Source organism: Heterodontus francisci, chromosome 25 (assembly GCF_036365525.1).
Source record: "Heterodontus francisci isolate sHetFra1 chromosome 25, sHetFra1.hap1, whole genome shotgun sequence".
In the NCBI taxonomy this organism is placed as follows: domain Eukaryota; kingdom Metazoa; phylum Chordata; class Chondrichthyes; order Heterodontiformes; family Heterodontidae; genus Heterodontus; species Heterodontus francisci.
In genome coordinates this window covers 65,529,764-65,557,387 of record NC_090395.1, presented here as the reverse complement: position 1 = coordinate 65,557,387, position 27,624 = coordinate 65,529,764, and the positions used below count along the sequence as shown (strand labels likewise).

The 27,624-nt window shown below is 42.8% G+C and overlaps 1 long non-coding RNA gene and 1 pseudogene across 1 annotated transcript; both read left to right on the top strand.

Annotated features, from left to right (window-relative positions):
- The window catches only part of LOC137384036 (uncharacterized), a 234,460-nt pseudogene that overhangs the window by 174,533 nt on the left and 32,303 nt on the right, over positions 1-27,624 (top strand).
- On the top strand, positions 7,910-10,599 carry LOC137384120 (uncharacterized). Its single transcript, XR_010977529.1, has 2 exons — positions 7,910-7,997; positions 10,386-10,599. It is a non-coding gene; the product is annotated as an uncharacterized lncRNA (long non-coding RNA).

Sequence of the window (27,624 nt, the reverse complement as noted above, 5' to 3'; positions counted from 1 at the left end):
ACCCGCTCACTGACTGCTGTCATCATAGACGAAATTGACATAACTACTGGCTGTGCCAAGCAAATCACCAGTGTGCTGTCTTATGCATTAGCATGCTGCTAACTGGGGGATTCTGGATATGTCACAGGGAGCGCTCTGGAGGGATGGGTGGCACAAACATTGAGGTCAGTGGTCACTTCCATAGCTATTGGTAATACGTGGCCACCAAGTCCAGAGGAATCAAGTTTTACCAAGGAGGCTGCAGATGTCTGAAACCACCTGACATGACAACCTCAGCGCCTGGAAGCACTGCTCTTCAGAGAGGTCAAGGAGGCTGAGCCTCTGCCTGTAAACATTGTTGGGTGGGTCATGCCTCCTGTGAAATCAATGACTCTGCTGCTCCCCTCTCCTGCTCCCCCCTCTCTCCTGCTTCCCCCCTCTACTGCTTCACTCTCAGCTCACCACCTGCAGGTCTCACAGCAGGCTGTTGTTGCTACTGATGGTCATCTTGTATTTCCATGTCTTTCCAACTGCACACACACTCCCTCACTGCTTCTCCTTAATTGGGGCCAAAGGATCCTTTTCACTTGCAGATAATCAATCACAATTACACTCCCTACCTTAAGCCACAAAACATGTAACAGATATCTGACAATTTTTGGCCCTCATTCTGCTATGTTTATCTTGACTCTCTCCAACTAGTTCACGCTCGAGACGCAAACAACTAATTAAAGTTGGAGACTGGCTACCTGCTACTAAGAGAAATTGTTAGCCCTGATTTTCATGTTGACACATCCCCAGTATCATTGCTGCTGTCCTGATCTGCAGCCCTGCTATGTTCTGATACAATGGTGGACATGGTAGTTCAGGCTGCTCGGAGGATGGAGAGATATGGAGAGGTACATGTGCTGGTGAGATTCCAACATGGTAGGTCCTGCTAGAAATACAGAAGTGTTGAAAATTAGAGAGTATTTGATTTTTAGATGTTCAGTCATTATCTGGATGTGTGTTTCTTTCCCACAGAATCTGTGTTTGTTCCTGTACTGAGATTTTTATCACCACCAAATGTCTCATGTTTTGGGGGCTCAGTGTCCATCTCCTGTGAGTCTGTTCGGGGATCTCTTCCCATTCAGTACACATGGTATGAAAAGACCCCGTCTGAAGATTCAAAGATCGCTGACACCAATAAACTGGATCTACATTGTCAATCCTTCACACAGCAACATCATCAATATTATTGCACAGCCTCGAATAATCAGGGGAAAAAATCCAGTGAAATGGTTAATGTGTCAGTCTTCGACATATCGAGGAAGAGCTGCAGTTATGTGACACAAATCAGCAGCATTGGTAAGTGATACTTTAGAAGAATAATATGGTTAATTAATTTTTTTAATGAATGTCTATCTAAACTGATTAAATTCCTTCAGTCACTCTGAGAAATATTCCCAAAACGTGTGAAACTCCAGTTATTCCATGAAATTAAAATGGAATTTCATTGACTGAGTCATTATAAACAAATAAGCCTATTTCTAGCAGATGATATTGCGAACTGCAAAGTCCAACTGTTGTATTCTGGTTTAGGAAGAATGTCAGGGATAGAGTGTGGAAGAGTTGATCTAATACAAAACCCAGGATGAGAGGTTTTAGCTGTGAGGAGAGAAGCATAAGATCAGAGGTTAAGTGATCTGCTGGAGGTATTCTGAAGTGTTAGATGTTTTGATCAGGTAAGTTGGGATCACTTGCGTTAGCTGACAGCAGAGATTGGTTGTACTCTTGCTTCTGATGCCCGACCTTGCAAAGATATGGAAAATGCGAGAAGATCAGCTCAGATTAAATGTGAATTTTCAAATTCACCATCTGGAATTGACGTCCTGCAGGCAACAGCCACCCCTCCCTCCCCCCCCACCCCCCCTGCAGGAATCAATAGACCAGTTTGTCAGTAGATGCTGTAGTAAGGGCAAACACTGCAATTTTTCCGAAGCTGAGCTGTCAGGCTGAATAATGGAGCTGGTGATTGTATCAACACCCATTGAAGCATTTCAAAAGGAATTTTTGGGGGAAAAGAAAGTCCACAGCATCGATGCACTGCTGGAAGATGGCAAGAAATACCAAGACCTCGTAGCTGGACAACAGCACCTGCAAGCAGTAAATGCAGCCAACGGTATCGGTACAATAACTAGGTCGGAAAAAGCAAGCAAACTGTGTAGTAAGTGTGGCTGCTTCCACTCACTGTGAAGTTGTCCTGCATTTCAACACCTGTGCAGTGCAAAGGACACTGGGCCCACCGATGCAAGAAATCTGGCTCCGAAGATGCAGCCCGAAGTCACAGGAGGGCACAGAAATAGAGCAACAGCAGCAATGAGAGGTGCAGAGATTGGCGTAAACACAAGCCGATACACAAATTCCACAGCAAAAACCTGAGATGAGACCCAGAGGGAAGCAATTCTCAGCCAAAAGGATAGCAGGGGTTCCACATTGTGAACCTGACACATTATGTTGATGAAGCCCAACAACTGGAAGCTTTTGCTATCATTAACATCCTGTGCCCAAAGAAAGCTGGCAAACACACACTCAGGGTCAAGATTGACACAGGTGCTAGTGCAAATATCCTACAAGTCAGAATCCTCAAAGATATGTACTGGAGTCATTGGAAATCAATAATACAACCGACAACTGCCCAGTTATCTGCATACAGCGGGTCACCCATCCCTTGCAGTGGCACACTGACAATACAATGCAGCTATGGTAAGTCAGCATGGAAACCACAAACATTCTACCTTGTAGACTTGAGCGGACCAGTAGTGGTGGGGCTACCAGCATGTAAAGACCTTAACATCATAGCTATCCACGAGAGCATTGCCAAGAGGAAATCCCCAAGGACCGAAACCCGCTCGGAGACTCTGGCCAGAATCAAATGGTGCAGTCTGGAAACCCATCAACAGCACAACGATGCCGCGCCTTCACTTCTGCTCTTTAGCGAACTGCCAGCATCACTATGACACAGAACAGACAGATAGCCAAATACTCTTACCCCACCAAGTCCTCAACCTTGAGCCCCAAGCCTTCCGATGCGGAGTATGAGCAGAGGCGAAGGACAAGCAACGTCCTGAAGAGACAGAGGAGGAATGAGTTGAAACATTGTCTGTTGGCTCTTCGAGATGAGGTGCCGGAACTTTCCAAGAATGACAGGGCCTCAAAAGTGGTCATCCTGAGGAAAGCAACAGAGTATTTTAGCAGGGTGAAGGCAGAGTAACAGAAAAGAATGAATGAGAAGGAGAAACTTCAGAAAGAACAGCAACAGATGAGATGCAAATTCCCTGAGCAAGAGTTGTCAAACCACCGAGAAAATATATGGAGTTTTGAGCCTCTGTTTGTAAATTTCACAACCTCTATCCACGTGTGAATAATTTTGATGTTATCTAATTTTATGTGCTTTTACTTTTAGCATACGAGATTTATCTTTGGACAGAAGGGGGATATTGCATGTTTGCCTTTAAGAATGATGGCTCTTGAAGATCTTAGTCTGCTAATGAGCCAAGTGCCAAAATGCAGTCATGTGACTCAAAGCTAGAGTCACTCTGTAACTGGAACACCTAGAGGCAGGTTCTGTAAATAGATAGCTCTGCAATATACATACTTGTTAGCTGCTAATAAATCTGTTTGAGATCTAAAACCAACTAGACTCCACGCATCTCATTTAAGTTGCATCAGACAACATAAAAAGAACTCTTTACATGGTGGCAGCTCCTCATTAGAATTTCTTATATTTTGAAACAATTCTATAATAATAATAATTTGCAGTTTTTATCTGTTCGAACTGTTTTGCAGTGTGTCTGTTGGTTTAGGACCTTCCATCCTTTGCTGCAAGTAGTTTCTATAAAATGGATTAAGAATTGTTCCATTCAGTACATCAGGATACCGTAACATTACAATAGAATGTTACAATAAGGAGTGTGTCTTTTGGTGGGTTTATTTGGTGGACGGTGCCTGGGTCTAGTTTTCTGCACCATTTCATGGAAGTGGCTGATAACTTCATTTTTAAAAAAAAAACAATTCCATTCATTGCATTAAATTAAAATGCAAGATATGTGACTGTTGTCCACATGGGCACGTGTAGTTTTTGGCGTCATTTTCAACTGGGATGGACGAGAATAATGGAAATTAGATTTTTTTTCAGCAGGATGAGATATAAGACAAATATGAAAAAATGTTGTTTCAGTTAAGTGTTTGCTAACTGCAAGGAAAATAAACAGCAGAAGGTAAGATCCTCGGTTATGGTCAGACGAGGTGTGAACTCCCTTTCTCCCTGGGGTACAATCAGGTGAGGTGCTGACAGTCTTTCTCCCTGGGATATGGCCAGACAAGGTGCTGACTCTCTATCTCCAGAGAACAGCACCAGACTTTCAAGCAGCTCACCAATGTGCCCATTCCTCACATGTGCACCCGAACAGCAATCACCCACAAGCACTTTGACCATTGGGGCATCACAGCTAAGACTCATCTTGACTCCACTCAAGGACCAACCAGTCCCTTTCTGCTCGTGCAAATTGTAGCTTAACTGCCCAGAACAAAACTTCCACTTGAAACATGAACCCATCTTTGAGGCTGAACTATCTATATATCACACATTCCTGGGGAATGGTGGAGTGTTGCCCTATATCTTTCCATTACATCATGGAGAGGTGGGAACAGCATGGGTGACATTCGCGGAAGGCTTGTGAGGGTTGTGTCAGGGGAGGCATGGTGGGGATGGAATGGGGGATGGGTATGGCACGAGAAGAACAGTGGGATGGGGGATGGGATGGGCCACTAAAGGGCCTCTTCCCTCTGCCGCTGAGATTTAACCAGCTTTGGCATGGGTGCTGCCTCAGCAATGGGGGAAGAACCCTCCCTCTGGGCTTAGGTGGGGGGGGGGGGGGGGGCGTTCCCCCCTCTGTGTGCAAGCTATGGCGCATGGAAGATGCCCACCAGAGATCAACCCCCTCCCTGGGACTTCCTCTCCCTGCACCATCGCACCCGCTCTGTTGGGGCCTTCCAGATTAGCCCTGGCGACCCCGCCTCACTTACCTAAGGTCCGAGGTTACAGTGTTGGGCCTGGGTTCAGAGCTCCAAAGTACCGGCACTGACTAGTGCCCCCAGTGGTGCTGCCAATACTGCTGAGCAGCCAGACCTCTGATTGGCTGGCAGGTCTTGGAGGCGTAATCCCCATCTTTAAAGAGTTTGCAGTGCTGGGCACTTATTTGCCGGAAGAATGAAAGATGGCGCCGGGGGCAGTGCTCAGAAAGACTGAGGCAGGGCTCCTCTACCTTTTCAGCCCAGCGTCTATGTTGCTACAAAACTTGAATCCCAAACAAGTAACTTATGATGGATCAGGATTGTTAGGAAGCTGTTTTCCTCAATCATAGATGCTGAAATTATAACATTATAATTATAATTATCTGATTTGAAGGAAATAGAGTGTTTATTCCTCAAATAATATTGAGCCCATCAGATGTAAACCTGCCTTTTCAACTTAGGAGAAAACAGTTCTCAATTAGACTTTCATATTCTCTGACTATAAACAAATCACAGGGATATATCTTTGATGAAATTTGTATTTATATTCCTAGACCTATTTTTACATGTGGACAGTTTCACGTAGCTTTTCCCAGAGCGAGAAGTTTTGATTCTGTTAGTCTTTGATGAAAGAATATCTAGAAATCCTGTATTTAAAGAATACTGCTACAATAAAGACACTAATTTGACTGCAAATGTTTTGCGGGTCTCTGCTAGTTCTTTATGAAAACATACCTGAACCAATGATCTGAGTGCTCACTGGAGGTGGGGAGCCTCTCCCAACAGCAACAGGAATCATTGTAATTAAACAGATGGATAATCACTGGCAGGAGTTTGTGATATCCAGTGCTGGTGGGTGAGGTTTCCTGTCACTACAGCAAGTTCAGAAAACCAACACCAAGAGGCAGGAAATTACCATTGTCAATATTAGCAGGTGACTGTTTATTATGATCAGGTAATATTCATCTGTCTATTATTTTAACAAAAACATTCTTTTAACAGAGAAATACCATACAACTTTTAACTGCTCCTCCACTATTCACAGCATCAGTAATTGCTGGTCTCATATTTCCCTCGGCATTCAATGCACAGCTGAAGTACCTTTCCATCAAGGATGTCTCACCAAGGCAGAATCATGGTTGTTCGGCTGCTGGAAATATATTTTCTGTTGGTGGCAGCGGCCCGCTCTCTGGCTGGAACTTTCCTTTGTGCTTTCATGTGGCAAAAAAAAGGGATATCTGGATTGTGGTCCCACCATCCTGAGCACTCGAACTGCCCAACAATAACTCTGTACCACCAACTCTCAGCTATGAGCCACTGCCAGGTGTCTGCTGCATCTCTCCTTGCTACCAGAGAGGGGGAAATTAGATCATCCAAATCCGTGATATCAACCAGAACTTTCCTCAAGTACTGAGGTTCTATTTGATAATCGTGCTCTCTTGGTTGACTACAATTTAGAATCAAGTGCAGCTGAACGTTATTCATTTACCCCAACAGGATCTGAACATTCTTGTGAAGGTTCTTCAACATTGTCAAGAACAATACCAAGAACAACTACATGTTGTCAAAGTACTGATAATCCATCTATATCTGTCAGTAAAAGGTACATAGTTCTCATTGCTTGTGTTTTCATTCGCATTTCCTTCATATGAGAATAAATGATTAAGGGTTTCAATATAAGCTCTTCCAGTCATTTACTAATTCAGATTATCATTCATCAGAATGGAAATGGTGGCTAGCTTCACCTCATGCTGTTGTGTGAAATTCCTAATGAAGGTGATATTTATGTTGTTGAAAAATAAGAACAAGAAAGTGTTTTCAGTTTGCTGCCCTCAGGTGGCGTTGCATTCAATATTGACCTTGGTTACTACACCACTAACCGAATCTCATGGAGTTGTACCTGCCGCTCTCCAGGAATGCAGTTTTCTTTAACCTTATCTGTTCTGGGGTGACACTGACAGAAAAGTTTTATTCTCTGTCATTTTCCTCTTCATTGTTCATTGCTCCCAATCTGAGGGGAGGTGGTGGTGTAGTGTTAATGTCACTACAATGGCAACACAGCTCCCTGGGCTAATGCTCAGGGGACATGGGTTTGAATCCCACCACAGCAGATGGTGGAATTTAAATCCAATTAATAAATCTGGAATTAAGAAGCTAGTAAGGGGATTTGAGGAAAATGTTTTCACCCAGCGGGTGGTTGGAATCTGGAACACACTGCCCGAAGAGGTGGTGGAGGCAGGATTCCTCACAACATTTAAGAAGTATTTAGATGAGCACTTGAAACGCCACAGCATACAAGGCTACGTGCCAAGTGCAGGAATATGGGATTAGAATAGTTGGGTACAGGATGGCCGGCACAGACATGATGGGCCGAAGGGCCTGTCTCTGTGCTGTATAACTCTATGACTTTATGGCTGTATGAGAGGGAGGGAACTCTGTCCGGTTCCAGCTGCTCAGCAATTACCTGTTAGAAGGTGCAAAGGAGCAGTGTGGAATGATGTTATTCTGACAATCCTTACTCCCTGTGGAGACATCTCACCACTGCTACACGGCCTCGGACAATGACGCTTCTCTCAGATGACAAATCACTTTAATAAAGTCCCCAATAATAAAATTGTGCCTCACATTACATCTATACATTGTGGATATGTTCATGAACTTTGCTTCATTTGATCCTGATCCAATGATCACAAAGTTGTCTTTCCTCCATGAGTCAAACACTAGGTTAGTTTCCCAGCTAAAGTCCCTTGGCTCTGCTGCTTCACATTAGTACACTATACTAAGATTACAGTGTAAACAAGGGATAAATGTTTCAAATACAAAGCAGTTTCATTTCCTCTGAATGATTTTGTATTTCTTCTCTTTTATTCAGTTACATTATCTGGAATGTGATACGCTGGGTACTCTTTGCTCTCCTGGTGACTTGTACTTTTACAGTGACAAGGTGCATTTGAAAACACAAGGTGGGGATTATGGACTTGATATGAATCACTGCATCAATACTTTCAAAAATATTGATCACAGATATTGTAAAGAAAAACTTGCATTTTTATAAATCCTTTCATGTCCTCAGGATGAAACAAAGCATTTGGACACATAAGATGAGTTAGTTTTGAAGCATTACTCATGTTATGTAAGCAAAATCAAGTAGATTCCTTTTTTCTGGATGGTGTTGGGCTTCTCGATTCTTCTTGTAGCTGCATCCATCCAGAAGTAACTTACATAAATAAATTAAATTCACACTTTAACTGAAGGTTCTTATAATAAAATTTATACAGTACCTTTCATGGCTTCAAGGTGCCCCAAGCTCTTTACACTCAAAATGATAGTTTTGAAGTGTTACTGTCATAATGGCGGCAAAAATGACAATTTGCAGACAGTAATGTCCCAAAAAACAATAAAGGAGATGAATGATCAAATAACCTGTTTAGGCCAAGATACTGGGAAAACTCTTCTGTTCTTCTTCACATAGTGCCATGGTATCTTTTGTATCCACTGAAACAAGCAGATGAGGCCCTCAGATAACGATTCATTTGATAACGTCTCTATGCAGTTCACATTTTCATTGTAAAGAGCTTGGGAAGTCTTGAAAACATGAAAGGCACTGTGTAAATTTTATTACAAGAACCTTGGGCAGCGTCTTGGTCAGACTCCATCTGGAATTCTGCATTCAGCTTTGAGCACTGACCCCCAGGAAAGAAATATTGGCCTTGGAAAGAGTGCAGTGTCAATTCACCAGAGTGATACCAGGGGTAAAAGGTTAAGTTATGAGGATATATTGCATAAATTGGCTTGCACCCTTGAGCTTGGAAGGTCGAGGGGTGAGTTTATTGAGCTATTTACAACTATTAAGGGTTTCAATATGGGAGGAACAGTGATGCTGCTTGCTAGTACAAGGGGGCATAATTTAAAAATGAGAGCTAAGCCATTGAGGAATGAAATTTGTCAGGCAAACCTCCCCCCACCCCGCCAAGACTGCGGCACACATAATTTTGCCACATGAACCAAAACTTAAAAATTGCAAACCCTAAACTCAGAGAGAAAAGGTTTCCTACGTGAACAATATTTTTTAGAAGACTACTGGTCCCCAACGAAACACAAGACCATATCTTCGATCAAGGACTACAGCGAGCTGGAGAAGCAGCAACAAGATATTGCCTCAAACTGTATACTTATCTTTTCCTCTGTTCCTTTCTGTCCCTATCTGCATGTTTATATCGTTTGTGCATGCTAACGTGGGCATGTTGTATATCCGTAGGCATAAACCATATTAGGGTTTAAGTTAAGGTTTAATAAATGTCATCTTCCTGCTTTAAGCCAAAGAAAGTCTGTTTGTGCTCATTTCTTTGCCTTATAATTGGAAACTGTGAACAAGGATTCACAAGAAGGGAAGCTCAAAACACAGTGTGTTTGAAATTAAACCCTGTTACAATAAGACCAGGTAAAGACAGCTTAGAAAGATTGCTCACCGAGTCGTAACAAATTATAATGATTTTTTTCACAGAGGTGTCGTGGAAATCTGGAACTGGTTCCTCCTAAAGGCTATGAATGCTGGGTTAGTTAAAATTTTCACAGCTGAGTTCATTAGATTTTTTGGGGTTCAGGAAATCAAAGGATGTTGATCAATGTCGGGTAAGTGGAGTTGAACTACAGATCAGCTGTGATCCAATTGATCAGCCTGAGGGATTGAAGGGGCTGCTTCTGTTGCTATGTTCCTATGTAACCTGCCCGTTATAGAACCCCCCTGACATGTAGTCCATTGTTGTTTTTTATTCACTCATGGGATGTGGGCGTCTCTGGCTAATCCACATTTATTGCCCCTCCCTAATTGCCCTTGAGAAGATGATGGTGAGCTGCCACATTTGCTACAAGGAAAGGAAGACAGGAAACAGGAAAGGCAGAAAATCACTTTACTGTCGGCACCAGGGATCGTTGCTTTCAGACAATAAGGCGGGGACTCAAATTTATCCATTCGAGCACCAAGGGGCTGAGGACCTATACTTTTGTTGCTGGGAACCATGACAGGACGGTATAAAATGCATTTAATAAAGTAACCAAGTCAATCTATTGCTGCAGTCAAATGCCCACTATTACAGTGCAGGGAAACATTAGTCACCTATGAGAAAATTATGTTAGATGTATTCGAGAGGAATTCGACAGGCACATTTTCCCAACACACATCCAATGAATGATGGGAGAGGGAGGAGAGTGATCTCAACACAGCTCCAGTCCATCACAAGCTCTCCCTCAATTTGTTCCCAGTTCCAGAACTTTGTTCAGTACTGACATGGAAAATAATGCATCGTTCTCAGTCTCAATGAATCTGATGCCTTAAATATTTTCTTTTTCAGTGACTCGCTGAATCAGATGGTCACAGCTTGACCAAGGTGGTAAAATGAAGATTCCCAGTTTACATCTACATTGATGGAATTTTGTGTCCTGACTGATCAAACGTTCATTATTCATCCAGCTTTGAACATTTCTTTTACCTCCATAATAAACTATTTTGTTATTAAATTAAACTGACCATTAAATTGGTGGAGGAAGAAACAAAGCCCAAAACGATGGCTGCGTCCTTTAAGTTATTGTCTCTCTATCTACATGTTGACAATAATGGGCTGAATGTTACCAGCCTCTCGACGTCGTGGGTTGTGGCTAAATGGGGGAACCATAAAATACTTGATGGAGAGGCCCACCTCAGCGCACAATGCCAAGAAGGCCCCGTCGCATATGACCAGCGGAGGTGAGGACTCTGTAATTTAATTAAAATTAATGCAGATTAATTTACCTGATACCGGCGGCCGTCCCACACCAATTTTACGGCCACTGGTCACAACCCGCGCGCCTTCGGATCTCCAAAGGGAGTTCTGAGGTGAGACACTGGTGGGGAGGCAGGAGGACTGGAATTATCAGGGTGGGCGGTGGTGGGGGGGGTGGTGGTGGTGGGTGGTGGGAGCAGAGAAAACCTTTTTTTATTGGCTGTGGAGATGGTGTGAAAAGGTTGAAGGGCAAATGTTAAGAGGTTGGCGGGGGTGGGGGGTGGTGGGAAGTTCGGGTTGGGAATAAAATCTCTTTATAAGGCCTCCAGTCTTTCTTTACTGTTTTACACACAATGCTGCACAATATCACTTTAAATATTAAAACTTCATCTGAGGGCTTGAAGCCCTTTAAAAATGGTGCCAGTGCCTGCGCGGTGGTGCCGGACGCCATTGGCGGGGACGCAGCAGCCCCCGTCTACATCATCGTGAGTGGCCGTTCCATCCCAGCTATTGAAATGAGCCCCCGAGCGTAATATTACGGGGGCTCTGCGGCGGAGCATCTGCGCGGGATGCATGCCGCATTTCGCAATTCGCAGCAGCACCCGCAAAATTCAGGCCAATTTATCTGCATGCCCACTTCATGGCTGGAATTTTATGCCCCGCTAAAGAGCAGGCTGGTGTCAGGGGCGGTAGGGAGTGGGGCATGAAATGGAGTGGGAGGCTCGGGGGGCCCTTCCTGCGGGGCAGTGGCAGCGAGTAACGGCCTGCCTGTCCTAGGATAATCAAGGCCTTTAAGTGGCCAATTAACAGCCTTCCAACGGCGCCCGCCTGATCGAGCACCCTGCACCCGATGAGGCCTCTGATGCCCCAACTGCCACCAATGCCCAACGCATCACCAACCCCCGCCCGACCCCACCACCCACCCCAGTCGACACTCCCGCCCTTGCCTTGCTGGGGCCTGACCGATCGCCCATAAACCTACCCATTCTCCGGTGCTCCCTGACATTTCCATTCTATAGCTGGGTTGCAGTCCCAGCAGTGATCACCACTCCCGTGATTGGCCGGCAGCTCCATTAGGTGGGACTTCCTGCCTCAATGAGGTGAAAGTCCCGCCTACAACCAATTAAGGGCTTGGGGACCGTAAAATACAGTATGAATCACTAAGCCCAGCGGAGGAGGGATCGCCACCGACTTTTTGGTTGGTATTTGGCTCCCCTCCGGCCACCGTAAAATTCCAGCCCCTGACTGCACAACTAGACTTCCTGTTTCATACTTTTGTCATAGGTTTTCTGTCAATTGTTAAGCCTGAAAATATCACAAGCATCATGAACAATATTCTGTAAGAAATAAGCAACTTGACTTATTCATTCATTGGAAACCAGTAGCTCCAATAATACGTGGCACTTTTACATGGGATGGAAAATGTACATTTCTCACAATAGAATGGGAGACCCGCTGATATAAATAAGAATGTGTTTTTCTCTATTTTAGGAAATCTGGTAATAGCTTAATTTTATTATGATTTGATGTTTATTTTAGTAATTATAATGTAAACTTGTGAATCTTTTCCAAATAGGACAAGCACAATTTCAAACATAAAGCCTGATTCCCTTTTTGACCACCCTTGTCCAGCTGCTTCTCCAACATGCAGCCCTGGGTGAGACAAAATACCTGCCAATTAAACATTGTAAAGACTGAAGTGATTGTTTTTATCCCCACCATAAACACTGTTCCCTAGGCACCGACTCCGTCAGCTCCCTTGCCAGTAAAGTCCTCATCCAAGCTGTTGCTACCACCAGACGCAACTGGGAAAGAGGGGCTCCATTTCATGGGACACTGTCACCATTCTGGGATGGGAAGGAGCTGTACCGATGGGACGGGCTCCCCCTGAACCAGGATGGGACCTGTGTTTGAGAGGAAAGAGTTAAATGGCGATGTGGCAAAGGCTTTAAACTAATAAGATAGGGTCAGGTAGTGGGGGGGGGGGGAAATGCTCTACAAGAAACATAAGCAGCCTGGACTTAAACAAAACAGGGAAGGAGTGCATGGAAAAGAATAAACTAAGGGAGGACATTAATAGCAAGGGAATTAATAGAGTTATGAAACAGGAGTCTAAAAAGATGGGTAAACATAAAGTGAGAGGAAATTCTATTAAAGTGATTTAAAATGTCTGTACAGCAATGCAATGTCTGTAATAAAACAAGGGAGTTGGTGCCAATTATGTTCGAAGGACCCAGACACAGTAGGGATTACTGAGACATGGCTACAGAAAGATCAGGACTCGGAATTAAATATTGCAGGGTACAACATATTTAGAAAAGATAGAGAGGGAAAAGTGGAGGTGGAGTCGCTTTACTTACTGGGGATAACATAATGGTAGTAAAATAAGAGACACAGTTATCAGCAAGACAAAACTGGAATTCATATAGGTAGAGATAAAAGACAGAAAGCATCAATCACACTAATCAGTGTGTTCTACAGACCACCTAATAGTAGAAGGGAGGCGGTGGAAGAAACATGCAGACAAATTTGAGAATTGAGTAAAAATCATAGAATAACCACAAAGCAGGATTTCAACTACCCGATATTAATTGGACAGAAGTGCTAGGTAAAGGGGATAAGGAAATGGAGTTCTTCTAATGTATACAGGACTTGTTTCTAACCCAATATGTAAAAAGCCCAACAAGAGAAAATTCGCTGTTGGATCTAGTACTGGGGAATGAACCAGAGTGGTAAGAGAAGTAATAGTCGGGAAACATCCAGGCAATAGTGACCATAATATAATATGCTTTAAGATGATAATAGAGAAGGAAATAAGTATGATCAAAACCAGGTTAATAGATTAAAGATGATTTTGAGCTTCTGAGAACAGATGGATTGCATTCACGCATTTTGAAAGAATATAGGGAAGGTAACAGAAGCATTAATACACATACTTAATAATTCATTAGATAAAGATGTAGCGTCAGAGGACTGGCAGATAGCTATCTTAATTCCTATATTTAAGAAGGGGAACAGGATATGCCCAGAGAATTATAGGCATAGTCAGCTTACATCAGTGATAGGAATCCCTACTAATGAAGAGAATAGAACAAACATAGAGAAGAAAAAAATATAATCATGAATAGTCAGCATGGATTTCAAAAGGAAAATATTGCTCAACCAAAGTTATTGATTTTTTTAAGGGTGTAACAGAGAGAGTAGACAATGGTAATGCAGTAGATGTAATTTATTTATACTTTCAAAAGGCCTTTGATAAGGTGTTCCGTAATAGGCTCATCAATAAGGCCAGAGAATGCAGAGTCAGGGGACAATCAGCAGAATGGATTGATAGCTGGCTTCAGGACAGAAAGCAGAGAGTGGGAATAAAGGGTAGTCATTCAGAAGGACAGCAGTTGAGATGTGGAGTTGCACAACAATCAGTGCTGTGACCACTGCTGTTCACAATTTACATTAACAATTTGAACTTTGGAATCAAAACACAATTTCTAAATTTGCAGATGACACTAACGTGGATTGGGCGATAGTCAAAATCGAGGATGACTGCAACAAATTACAAGAGGACATGAATAAACTTGCAGAATGGGCAACTAAATGGCAAATGTAATTCAACACAGATAAATGTGAAGTTGGAAGAATAGGGAGCTCACTTATTACTTTGAAGGTGCGAGTCTAGGTTGGGTAGAGGAACAAAGGGATCTCGGAGTACAAATACACAAATCACTAAAATTTACACTACTCGTTTGCAAGACCTTAAATAAAAAACCAAAACACTAGCCTTAATTTCTAGAGGGATCGAATTGAAAAATAGGGAAGATATGCAAAACCTGTATCAAATCTTGCTTAGATCATAATCATAGATCATAAGATCATAAGAACTAGGAGCAGGAGTAGGCCGTCCGGCCCATCGAGCCTGCTCCGCCATTCAATAAGATCATGGCTGATCTTATCGGGGACTCAGATCCACTTACCCGCGCTCCCACCGTATCCCTTAATTCCTTTATTGTTCAAAAAGATATCTACCTTAGCTTTAAAGACGTTTACTGAAGAAGCGTCAACTACTTCACTGGGCAAGGAATTCCCTCTGGGTGAAGAAGTTCCTTCTTAATTCAGTCCTAAATCTGCTCCCTCTAATCTTGAGGCTATGCCCTCTTGTCCTAGCTTCACCTGCCAGTGGAAACATCCTCTCTACTTGTATCTTATCTATTCCCTTTATGATTTTATATGTTTCTATAAGATCCCCCCTCATTCTTCTGAACTCCAACGAATATAATCCCAATCTACTCAGTCTCTCCTCATAAACCAACCCCCTCAACTCCGGAATCAACCTAGTGAACCTCCTCTGCACCCTCTCCAGTGCCAGTATATCCTTTCTCAAGTAAGGAGACCAAAACTGCACACAGTACTCCAGGTGCGGCCTCACCAGTACCTTATACAGCTGCAACATAACCTCTCTGCTTTTAAACTCAATCCCTTTAGCAATGAAGGACAAAATTCCATTTGCCTTCCTAATTACTTGCTGTACCTGCAGACCAACCTTCTGCGATTCATGCACAAGGACACCTAGGTCCCTCTGCATAGCAGCATGCTGCAACTTTTTACCATTCAAGTAATATACCATTCAAGTAGGATACTGCATGCAGTTCCAGTCGCTATATTATAAAAAGGATATAGAGGCACTGGAGAGGGTGCAGAGAATATTTACAAGGATGATACCAGAAATGCATGGGTATACATATCAGGAAAGAATGAGCAAGCTGAGTCTATTTTCTCTTGACAAAAAAAGGCTGAGGTGTGACCTAATGGAAGTCTTAAAAAGTATGAAAGGTTTTGATAGGGAGGGAGGAGTTAAAGTGAACAGTGTCAAGAAACGCTTATATGCCAAATGAGAAATATTAATTTCATCGGTTGGAAACTTGCGTTAAACTTTTAATGGAGAAAGTCTTGCAGTTAACATTTTGCAGCAGGACCTTGCCCTGCAATTGTTCATCTCAGAGGAACAGATATATAAAAAGCTGCTGACAGCACGTCTACCAGGATATGATTTTAACACAATACCTCGGCACTGTACAGGATCTCTGACTAATTGCATTAACTGTTTCATCTGTGAATCTAACTTCAATACTCTGTGGGAAGAAGAGAACATTGAACTGTCCTGTCAACCTCAACACTTGCATGAGTTATTTTTTAATTTGTGCTCGAGTTCAAGAGTTTTCAACCAGGGGTCCACAAGAAGTTTTCAAGGGGTCCGCCATTCAAAGATTTAGGTAAACTAAAGTTGGTGATTAATATTAGTAAGCTGTCCCAGAATGGTGCTGGAACCCAATGGCTTCCCCAGAAACTGCTGCTATGATGATATCATATTGAGCATCGTATCAGTCTCTGATTTACTCACTTTAACATTGAGTGTTCCTCACTCTGATCTGCACAGGGGTAGAGAACCAATGCTCAGATAATTGCCCTTCGCTGACCTACATGACTGAGTCTGGTGGACAAGGAGAAGCAAATTAATCTGTCACTCAGGTTCATCCATTTATATTGTGCTTCTCAATGTTGCAACTTTCTGCATTTACTGCAAAATGTCCAACACAGAACATCGGGGCATTAAAGTCACAGAGTGATGAAAATTTCTTTCACATAACTGTTCAATCTCCTGAATATAAAGAAAAGCATAACAAGGGCCTCCAACCCCAGTGGCCCCTTAAAATCAATATTAAATACAATGTGAAACTCAGGAAGCTCCAGACAAGGGAACACACTGAGGCAGAGTAAAGCAAGAATTCAAACTTCTCAGATCTTTAGAGTCATTGAGTCAGTTACAACAGAGAAAGAGGCCATTCGGCCCATCATGCCCATGCTGGCCCCCGTAGTCAATCCCATTCCCCTGCTCAATCCCCGTAGCCTGGCAAGTTTATTTCCTTCAAGCCCCCATCCAATTTCCTTTTGAAATCGTTCATCGTCTCTGCTTCCACCACCCTCACAGGTAGCGACTTCCCAGCCATTAATACTCATTTTGTACAATCCCCCCTGCATCTTTTGCCCACAACTTTAAATCTGTATCTACTAGTCCTTGTGCCATCAGCTAATTGGATCAGCTTTTCCTTGTCTATGTAATCTTAATGTGTCATATTCTTGTACACCTCACAGAATCAAACCTCTATCGATTCTCCCCTCAATCTCCTTTACTCCAAGAAGAACAAGCCCAGCTTCTCCAACTTGACCTTGTAGCTAAATCCCCCATCCCTGGACCCATTACAGTAAATCCCTCTCAAGGACCCTCACATCCTTCCGAAAGTGTGATGGACAGAACTGGCTGCAATACTCTAGTTGTGGCATAACCAGAGCTTTATAAAAGTTCAGCATAACTTTCCTGCTTTTGTACTCAAAACCTCTCTTTATGAAGCCCAAGAAATCAAAGGCTTTGCGAATGACTCTCACAATATTTCCTGCCAGCTGCAAAGAACTATGCACAGGTACCCCCTGGTCCCTCTGTTCCTGTACACTCTTTACAACTGTGCCAGTAAGCTTTTATTACCTCTCCCCATCCCTTCTGACAAAATGCATCAACTCACACTTATCTGTGTTAAATTACATGTGACATTTGTCTTCCCATTCTGCTGGCCTTTCTAAACCTGTCCCAGTCGATTTGTATCATCCTAACTGTTTGTCACTCCTCCAATTTTGGTATCATCGGCAAATTTTGAAATTTTATTCTGTATTTTAATATCCAAGTCATTTAATATTGGTCAAAAGAAGCAGTAGTCCTAACACTGACCCTAAGGGAACACCAGACCAGTCTGAAAACCAACCATTTACCACAGCTCGCTGTTTCCTGTCCAGTGCTATTTACCAGGCTCACTCATGACCAGCTAGGACAGGAGAAATACAAGGTCCTATGTCAGGGGTTTAGTAGAGGCATCCTCACCTTGGGATTGATTCTCCCTCCCAGTTCCTTGATCACAGTTTGTTTTTACCCAAAGGCTTCCCTCCGTTAATCGAGTTCCCTTTTTTGCCTGAAATCTGTCTCATAACCCATTTGTGGATCTGGTAAATGGAGCAGAGGGAGTCCTTCTACTGCATATCTCAGAGTTCCGATCTCCTCATCCTGACAGAATTGTTGTTCAGCACTAGCAACAAGTTTCACATAAAGCAAATAAATCACAACATTAATAAATGTATATTGTTATGACCAGGTGAGAAAGGTGTTTAGGGGTCTTTCTTTCTCAGCCTTCACCTGGTCTTATTGTAACAGGGCTTTATTTTTTTAAATACACTGTGTTTTGAGCTCCCCCTTAGTGAATCCTTGTTCACCGCTTTCCAATTATAAGGCAAAGAATTGAAAACAAACAGGCTTTCTGAGGTTTAAAGAAGAAAAGGTGAAATTTATTAAAACTTTAACTCTAATTCAGTTAACACCTACGGATACCCACCGTTCCCCACACTAGCAGGCAAACAGGATACGCACATGCAAATAGAGACAGAACAGAGCAGAAGAAAAATAAAGTAGAGAGGCTTGAGGCAATCTCTGAAGAGGAGTTTTTGTTACTGTGCTTCGAGCTTGCTGTAGTTCTTGCTTGTAGGTAGATTTGCTTTTCGTTGGGGCCCAGTATGCTTCTTAAAGCTGGTTCACTATAGGAGACTTTTCTCTCTTGGGGTTCATGTGTCTTCAATGATTCCCGAAGCTGGTGAGAGCGAGATGAGAGCAGACAGAAGAGAGGTCTTTTCAGTCCAGGAGCAAACAGCTTTCTGCCAGTTTAAAACTCTGTGTCAAGTTCAAATTTCACAAAACTCCAACGGCTAGTTAGTCATGTGACTAAGCTGGTCTGACCACATCTGTTCGTGTATTGGGGCAGGGACTGGTTTCTTTGTTCCAACACTGTCTGCTAGTATGAAAAAAATGTTTTTCCAGTCAGCGGCTTAGCAACCCCTTGTAATAGGCCTTCTTTTCCGCCCAGCAACAATTTTTTAAATTTAATGTCCATGTGCTGAAATATATGTTTCTCATTCTTGGCAGATGAAGGCCGACCTGACAATCTGTTTAATTGCATCACTAATTTTTATACAGAAAAAAATACTCATGTCACCGAAAGCTTATGGAATTTTTAGAAAACGAGGATGGGATCGTGTGCCTGTTCGAGCTCACCTCACAATTCAGCATAATACTGTGCTTGGGTCACCATTATCCATTCCTGCTAACATTTTAACCCTCGAGTTTTTCATACTTTTCCATCCTTTGATGAAAATTAGTTAAGTTCTGTTTGTTAAATATAGCTGACAGTATTTCAAGTTCTTCAGGGTCAGATTGCATCAGCTGGTTTACTGTGGTTTCATGACCTGCCTTCCTGCTGTCTTCTTCCTCATTTAAATTCCTTTTACCATTTACATTTCATTGTGAGATCGAAGAGCTGGGTGACCGACAGCAAGTGCTGATCTGATCTTTGTGAATAAAACGATGTGGATTCCGATTCTTCTCATTTGTTCCCTGCCCCGTGAGTAACAGTCAGAGCTGGATCTTCAGATAATCAGTGTTATTTTCTGTCTAGTGTACGGTTTATACAGTGAAGATGTTTAAATACTTGGAGACATGTAAAGGCACAAAATACTCAGCAAAAATAAATCTATAATATTTGTGTGAAGTCTTGCATCTCTTTTTGTTTATACTATTGTACCACAGAAATATTTACCAAGTAATACTAAACTGCATCATTAATTGTGAATGAAAAATAAAAGGCCCATATAACTTTTTAAAAAGCTCCACAAGTAATTTAATCAAAACGCAAAGGTAACCCATTTTAATCTGCAAAGAGTGATTTTTTTTATGCAGTCTGATGTCCAATATACATTGAAGACTGCAGTGGTAATAATCCCTCAAACAGAACAAACCTCGAGTTTGCAATTGTTTCTGTCATTCAAAGTATAGCTAATGATTTATTGTTTCATGAGGCTCTATCAGTGATACTGTTCCTCATTGGTAGACGGTTGGTCTATATTACTCTTCCAATAAGTGACCGTTTTCTTCTCATTCTTTAACTTTAACCAATTAGATTTAGCTTTTACACATATTATGCGGTAATGGAATTTTTGATCAACATTGCCACCACTTCACGATTTATCATGAATCTATTTTGTAACCAGCAATGTTAAACTCCCAGTTCCCCCCTACCCTAAGTCACAACTCTATTAACTCCATTACATCAAACCTCCCCATAAAAAAATTGTGTCTCTAACATATCAATTTTACACAGAATACTTTATGTAATTCTGTACGTTCGACTGATGGGTGCTTCTGTCTGTTTGACAATCTTCCTCTTTTCAATCTTTCCTCTTTCTGATATGATCTATTTTATTTCTCCAATTCCCTCTTTAACCGTTCCTGTAACTTTTCTATTTCTGCTTTTCTCTCTGCCTCTTCACCTTGTTTTTAACCTCCCTTCTGCCATTTTAGTGTAAGCTCTTTCCCTGCGGCATTAGTTCCTCTCCCAGCAAGGCCATTGGTCCAATAGCTTTTCAAGTAAAGTTCTCCCATCCTCCACAGGCTGCTCCTCATCCACAATTGGCCCAAAGGGCCAAGAATCCAAACCCTTTTCTTCTGAGCCATCTCTCCAGCCAGAGAATTACTTCCCTTATCTCACTATTCTTACACTGACGACCATGAATAGTCCAGTGTTTATTACTCTCAAGGTTCAGCTCATTGATCGATCTCCAAGTTCCTGAATCTTCCCTTCCCAATGTTGGGCAGGATACTGGGGGAATTTCCCTGCTCTACTTCAAAATAGAATCCATGGGAAACTTTGTAACCACCTGAGAGGGCAGATACGGTCTCAGTTTAATTACTCATCTGAAAGACAGTCCCTCCAACAGCGCAGCACCCCATCTGTACTGCACTGGTATTCAGGCTAGATTTCATGCTCAGCTGTCTGGAGTGGGAATTGAATCCCAAATCTACTGATTCACATGCGAGAATGAACTGAGCCACAACTGACACAATAGCAATAGTGATTTCAACAGAAAATCATTGGCTGTGAAGTCTTTTGTCACATCCTGAGGCTGTGATAAGGCACTACACTAATGTTTTCTTTCATCACAAATTAGAAGGAATTCAAAATATTAATAGATATAATCTGTATCCAGTGGTAACACTTACTAAAATGTACCTGTTTGTAATAAGCAGTTATTTCCTAGTCAGTTTCTGAAATGTTGTCTCCTCAGTTTCAGGTGCATTGTGGGCAAAAAAGAAAGTAACAGGAATTGTGGGAAGATCAATCACAATAGATTGTTACTATGACAGATGGTACCAGTCATACGAGAAATATTGGTGTGATGGCTCGACTCGCCAGTGCTCAATTTTAGTATCATCAAATTGGCAACGTGAAAGAATGTCAATCACAGATAACAAGAGACAAGGAATATTTGTTGTTACAATGAAGAATCTTCGCTCAAGAGATGCAGGATGGTACAGCTGTGGTATTACAAAACCTGGATACGATCCAATGTTTGCTGTAGAGATACAAATATCTTACGGTACATTTCTCAGTGATTTTCTTTATTACTCTCTACTGAAATGTCTGATCAATGGTTTATCTGGGAGAAACATGACAGCTCTGATATCCCGAGGCTCCGCAGCAGTGCAGAGTCTGTCAGGTAGCGGGCAGAGGTCGGGAAATAGAACCCGTGTTATACACACCCAATTCGTGGCCTGTCCAACTTTCTGACCAAGAATTTCAAGTATTATGGGATTAGCAATTCCTTTAACTTCAGGGTATTGTGACAGACATCATGTGGGATGCTCAGCATATTTTGCTGTCTCTGAACTGTATTAAATAACACAATGTCAGATGTTTGTATTCAAACTCAAACTAACTGAAAGACAATAACAAAATCAGTGAGCAGCAAGTTGTTACTAAAGGTATAAATTCTTAGAAAATAATAAAAATATAATTAATTCCCTGAGCTTAACAGGTTCCAGAGTTATCCTAATATGACGGGTGATTCACATATTCAACTAGATACTAAGGTCGGCTGAACACAGTTCAACTTTACAAGTGAACTAAAATAAAATTGAAAAGTAAGGTCGCTGTTCAATGGTAAAAGAAGCCTCTTTATTATTTGTTGAGAGATTGTCTTCCTTCCAAGCAGACCTCCTGATGGATCAAACAAAAGATACAATGGCTTGGATATTAACTTCAAGGCTTGTTCTTGGGAGGGGTCCAATATCATGCGGGAAAACCAGAAATCATTTCAGTGTATCTGTCTGTCTGTGGCATTTTACCACAGCTAGTTCATTATAATTTTACTTTTGTTTTGCCGTTAAATGCACAACAGTAAATGTGATGCAGGACAGGTGATGCGATCTCAAATCGAGTATTTGAAGGGCCAATCAAAAGATGGAATGTGCAGGAGTTGGGAGGTTTGGAAAAATGACAGCAATCGTGGAAGATAGACTCAGGGGTTCTCAAAGACTGTGCCCCATTTAATAATACCTTCCTTGATATTCTGCTGGGGGCAGTGAGTCATCAGAGAGAGATAATCTTCCCCAGCAACAGGAGGAAGAAACCCACAAAGAGGCCATGCCGGAATGTGTCCAAGGAGGTCAGCAGCAAGAGAATTGTGCCACGCTCCTGGATTCTGCACAGGAAATGTTTTAGAAAGGTGAACACAGTTGCACATTCACCTCCATCCCATCATACACATCCTGCATCCCCCGCAATCCCGTCTCACCAAGCCCACTCCATCACATCACTCCTCACAGACACTTACCTTGCACGCACACCCAGCCTCTCTTTCTGTGCACTTTCTCACATTCCCATCTATAAATCCACCACTGCCACTCACCCTGATTCTGATGCAATTTCTTGCTTCTCCCTAATAGTCACCCTCAACAAATGCACTGCATCCATCAGGTGAACACATGCCATTACAGCCACTCCTAGGTCTGTTCTTTCTCCCATTGCAGAGAGAGTGCAGAACACTAGGGATAGGGCAGAACCGGAGATAGTCTTCCAGAGAGCTCATAGCTGAAAACTACAGAGGAGGACGCACTGGAAATCAGTGGCATTTCCACATCCCTGACCATTGGAGATGGGGAGATGGGGGCCACCCAGCTAGCTGGTGACAGAATTGAATATCATGGGACCACATGATACACAACACTCAGTTATGTTGACCAGATTTTAGCAGCGAATCAAATATGATCATCTTCATAATGATAACATGCAACATTCTTACCTTGCCAGTATGAATTCATATCTTTTCTCTCAACCAGCGCTTTTACATGTACAGCAGCAGTGAATTGACCTCACGGATGATGAATCTTTAAAGGACATGATTACTCTGAGGGTCCACCATCACAGGACTCATGCTTACCACGCACCAAATGCAGGTGCTCACACTTCAGTGGGTCCAGTTAGACAAATAGGTGTGTTTTCACCTGGTGAATCTCACGCCGCAAGTGAACAGAAGCAGAGAGTGACAGCTGGGGCAGTTGTGGAGAGTCTGCACCAGAGGATACAGCCCTCTCCAAACTCTGCTCAGCTGTACCCTGACAGCCATTGACGAAAAGGATAATCATTGAGAGGAAACAGAAAATCTAGAACATCCTGACAGGCCTTCCACGTACGCTGTCCAGGATTGCAAGGAGAATGAAGGAGTCCAGCTCAAACATGAGTGGATTGATGTTACAGGTCATTCCAGTGACAGCGTGACCAGCTCTATCGATGAAATATCACTAGAATTGAGCAATTAACAGATTTAAATTGCTAACCTGCATCGTCAGAGGGGGTTCTGCACAAACAACCAAACTCAGCATAGTTAAACCCTGAAGTTGAGATGTTGGAGTTAGATTCTGGATGTGAGCACATTTTAATTTCAACTCACACCCACATCTGAATGGACGCATTGCTCTGGGTTAAAATTCCTCCCAACATCCAAGATCTTCTAAGATGATTAAAGGATATGATGGCATAAATGGAGAGAAACTATTTCCTCTGGTCAGGGTGTCCAGAACAAGGGACCATAACCTTAAACTCAGAGCCAGAGTGTTCAGGGTTGATGTCTGGAAGCCCGGCTTCACACCAAGTGTAGTGAAACTCTGGAAGAAACTCGCTCCCCAAAAAGCTATTGAGATTGGGGGTCAATTGAAATTGAAACTGAGATCGACAGATTTTTGTTAAGTAATGATATTCTGGGGTACGGAATCAAGACGGGTAAATGAGGTGAAGATACACGTCAGTTGGGCTCCAATTAAATGGCGGAACAGGCTCAAGGGACAGAATGGCCTGGTCACTTTTCCAAGTTCGGGACCACCTGTTAATTTTTCAGTGAATCTTGGCATGTGAATTGCAAAGTCTCAGGGAAAGGCTCACAAGCTGTAGCATTTATAAAATACACTCTCAGTTAGCAAACAGATTTTTGGTCTAATCTCTTCCCAAGTACAGTTTGTGGCAGCAACAGCAGTGAACGCCCACCTATTCTCATTCAAAATGTTGGTGAATCTGGTCACCTTTCTCCTTTGGCTACTTCCCTTAGCACAGAGATTAAAAAGGGGGGATTCTAATTCTTCTTCCCCTGCCTATCAAATGGGTGAAGGGAGGCAGGAGCTGCCACATCCAACAGGTAAGTATTTTGCCAGCATTGTTTGTGAGCAGGAAACGCAGGAGTGCTTCCCCAGCCCCCCATAAAACGTTCTGCCACAATCTCCCGCAATGAGTCAACATTGTTCCCACCACCCCAACCAGCAAACTCTCCCTGCCTCCCTCTTTCCCTCCGTCCTCACTGCCGACACCATCACCAACTCCTAATCATCTAGTGCAGGCTTTCCTGCAGCCTTTCAATCGGTGTAAAAGAATTCTGATGAGAGTTTGCCGTTAAATTCGGCATAACCTTCACATTCCCGATATTTCCAGGTTTCCCAAAAGCACACACACTCCCTCCCCATAAATATTGGGCCCAAAGCATTCCATTTCAGCTGCAGAGAACTGGAATCAATCACAATTAAACTCCCTATCTAAAGCCACAAAGCGTGTTAACAGATATCTCCCAATTTTGTGCCCTCATTTTTTGCTGTGCTTTTCGAAGCCTCTCTCCAACTAGTTCACATTCAAGACACAAACAATAAACAGAATTTGGAAACTGGCTACCTGCTTTTGAGAGACATTGCTCGCTCTGATTTTCAAGTTAACACATCCCCAGTATCATTGCTGCTGTCCTGATCTGCAGCCCTGCAATGTTCTGATATAATGGTCGACATGGTAGTTCAGGCTGCTTGGAGGATGGAGAGATATGGAGAGGTAGATGTGTTGGTGAGGTTCCAACATGACAGGTCCTGCTTGAGATACAGAAGTGATGCAAATTGGAGAGTATTTGATTTTTAGATGTTCAGTCAGTATCTGAATGTTTGTTTCTTTCCCGCAGAATCCGTGTCTGTTCCTGTACTGAGATTTTTATCATCACCAAATGTCTCATGTTCCGGGGGCTCAGTGTCCGTCTCCTGTGAGTCTGTCCAGGGATCCTTTCCCATTCAGTACACATGGTATGAAAAGACCCCGTCTGAAGATGTAAAGATCTCTGACACCAATAAACTGGATCTACATTGTCAATCCTTCAAACAGCAACATCATCAATATTACTGCACAGCCTCAAATAATATGGGGAAAAAATCCAGTGAAATGGTTAATGTGACTGGTATCAACACATCGGGGAAGAACTGCAGTTATGTGACACAAATCGGCAGCATTGGTGAGTGTTCCTGTAAACAAGCAACAGGGTTAATGAATGTTTTAATGAATGTCTGTCTAAACTGGTCACTGGTTAAATTCCTTAGTCACTCTGAGAAACTGCAACTGGTCAAATTCATTCTATTCGGTCCCTCAACAGTTATGGACAAGGACACTTCTGTATTTTTCATGGAAAATACACAGGATCCTAAAGTATCCCCAAAATATGCTTAAAAATTGCAGAAACTCCAGTAATCCCATGAAATTAAAATGGAATTTGATCGACAGAGTCTTAATCAAGCAATATGCCAGTGTCTAGCAGATGGAATTTTGAAATGCAATCTCCAACTGTTGAGTCCTTGTTCAGAAAGGATGTCAGGAATAGGGACTGGGATTTTACAGAGCTCCCAACATTGGGCTCCATGGCGGGTGGGAGGGGCCGGGCTCAATCTTCCCGGCGGCATCAGCGAGGCACTATTTAAAAATGGTGCTAGTGCCTGTGCCCAGGCAGCTGACACCATTAGCAGTGTCAGGGAGCCCACCCCCTCCAGCGACCACCCCGCCATTGGGCAAGGGGACCCTTTTGCGTATTTAAAGTAGCACAATGAATACATTGGAATAAATGTACCTGCAATCTTACGGTAAGGCTGCGATCTTCTGAGTGGCGGTCGGCACTCACACCCCTTCACTTTCCTGTCTGGTGGAAGCAGAGGCAGCACTGTTGGGGAAGTGAGGAACTTAAGATTTTGAGTGCGGGGGTACGGGGGTAGGGGGGAACTGGGGTCAAATTTTCATCATTAGTGTAGGGGATGGTGGGAAGGTGTGACCAGTGCACTCTATTCAGTTTGGGGGGGTGAGGTGGGGAAGGTCATGTTTGAAAGATCAATGTTTTGGGGCGGAGAGAGCAAATTCTTAATTTTATTGTTATTGTGGAATGGGAAAGAGGCAACAGATTTTTGATCTGAATGGGGAGCGGCGAGGGGTTAACTTTAAAAATGTAAATGATCCGGCAGGGCTGTCTGCCCTTTAAAAATGGTGCCAGTGCCTGTGCACAGGCAGCTGACTCCATTCGCAGTATCAGGGAGCCCACCCCCTCCATCTGGTTGGGGGGTTTGGGCCAACCAGCATATTTAAATGAGCTGCCACGCACAACATCACGATGGCATGCCGGCGCACGACCCACACACGCGGGTCTCCATTGTCTTCGCTCACCGTCACTCCAGGTCATGAGCACTAAAAACCCAGCCCACGGTGTGGAGGAGTTGATCTAAAATGAAACCTGAGGTGAGGTTTTAGTTATGAGAAGAAAAATATCAGAACAGAGGTTAACTGAGGTATTCAAAATTATTGGAGGTTTTGATCAGGTTAAGTTGGGGCTAACCAAACCCAAAAATCGTCTACTGGCAAGTAAATAGTAAACGGTAGTAAGAGGTGGAGTGGGGCCTATTAGAGACAAAGCAGGTGATATATGTTTAGAGGCATCGGGCAAGGCTAGAATACTTCATGAGTACTTTGTATTAGTGTTTACTAAGGAAGAGGAATCTTACAAAGTATCAGTAGAAGCAGAGAGTGGAGGCAATGAATGGGGTAAAAATTGAGAGGCAGGAGATACTGGAAAGGTTGACTATGCTTAGAGTAGATAAGTGACCTGGTGCAGATGGATTGTATCTCAGGTTGCTGAAGGAACTGGGGTTGGAGATAATGGAAGGGCTTGCCATAATCTTGCAATCTTCCCTAGATATGGGGAAGGTGCCAGAGGATTGGAGAATGGCAAATGTGATACCCTTATTCAAGAAGGGATGTGAGGAAAGTCCTTGCAACTGTAGGCCAGTTAGTGCAACATCAGTGGTGGATAAGAGTTTGGAATCAGTAAATAAAAAAAAATTAACAGGCACTTGGAGAAGTTTGAGTTAATTAAGGATAGTCAGCACAGATTTGTAAAAGCCAGATCATGCTTATTTGAGGAAGTAACAGAGAAGGTTAATGAAGGGAATGCAATGGATGTGGGCTATATGGATTTTAAGAAAGCATTTGATAAAGTACCACATAAAAGGCTGCTTAACAAAATTGAGGCTCATGGAATAGGAGGGTCAATGTCCAGTTGGATAAAATAATTGACT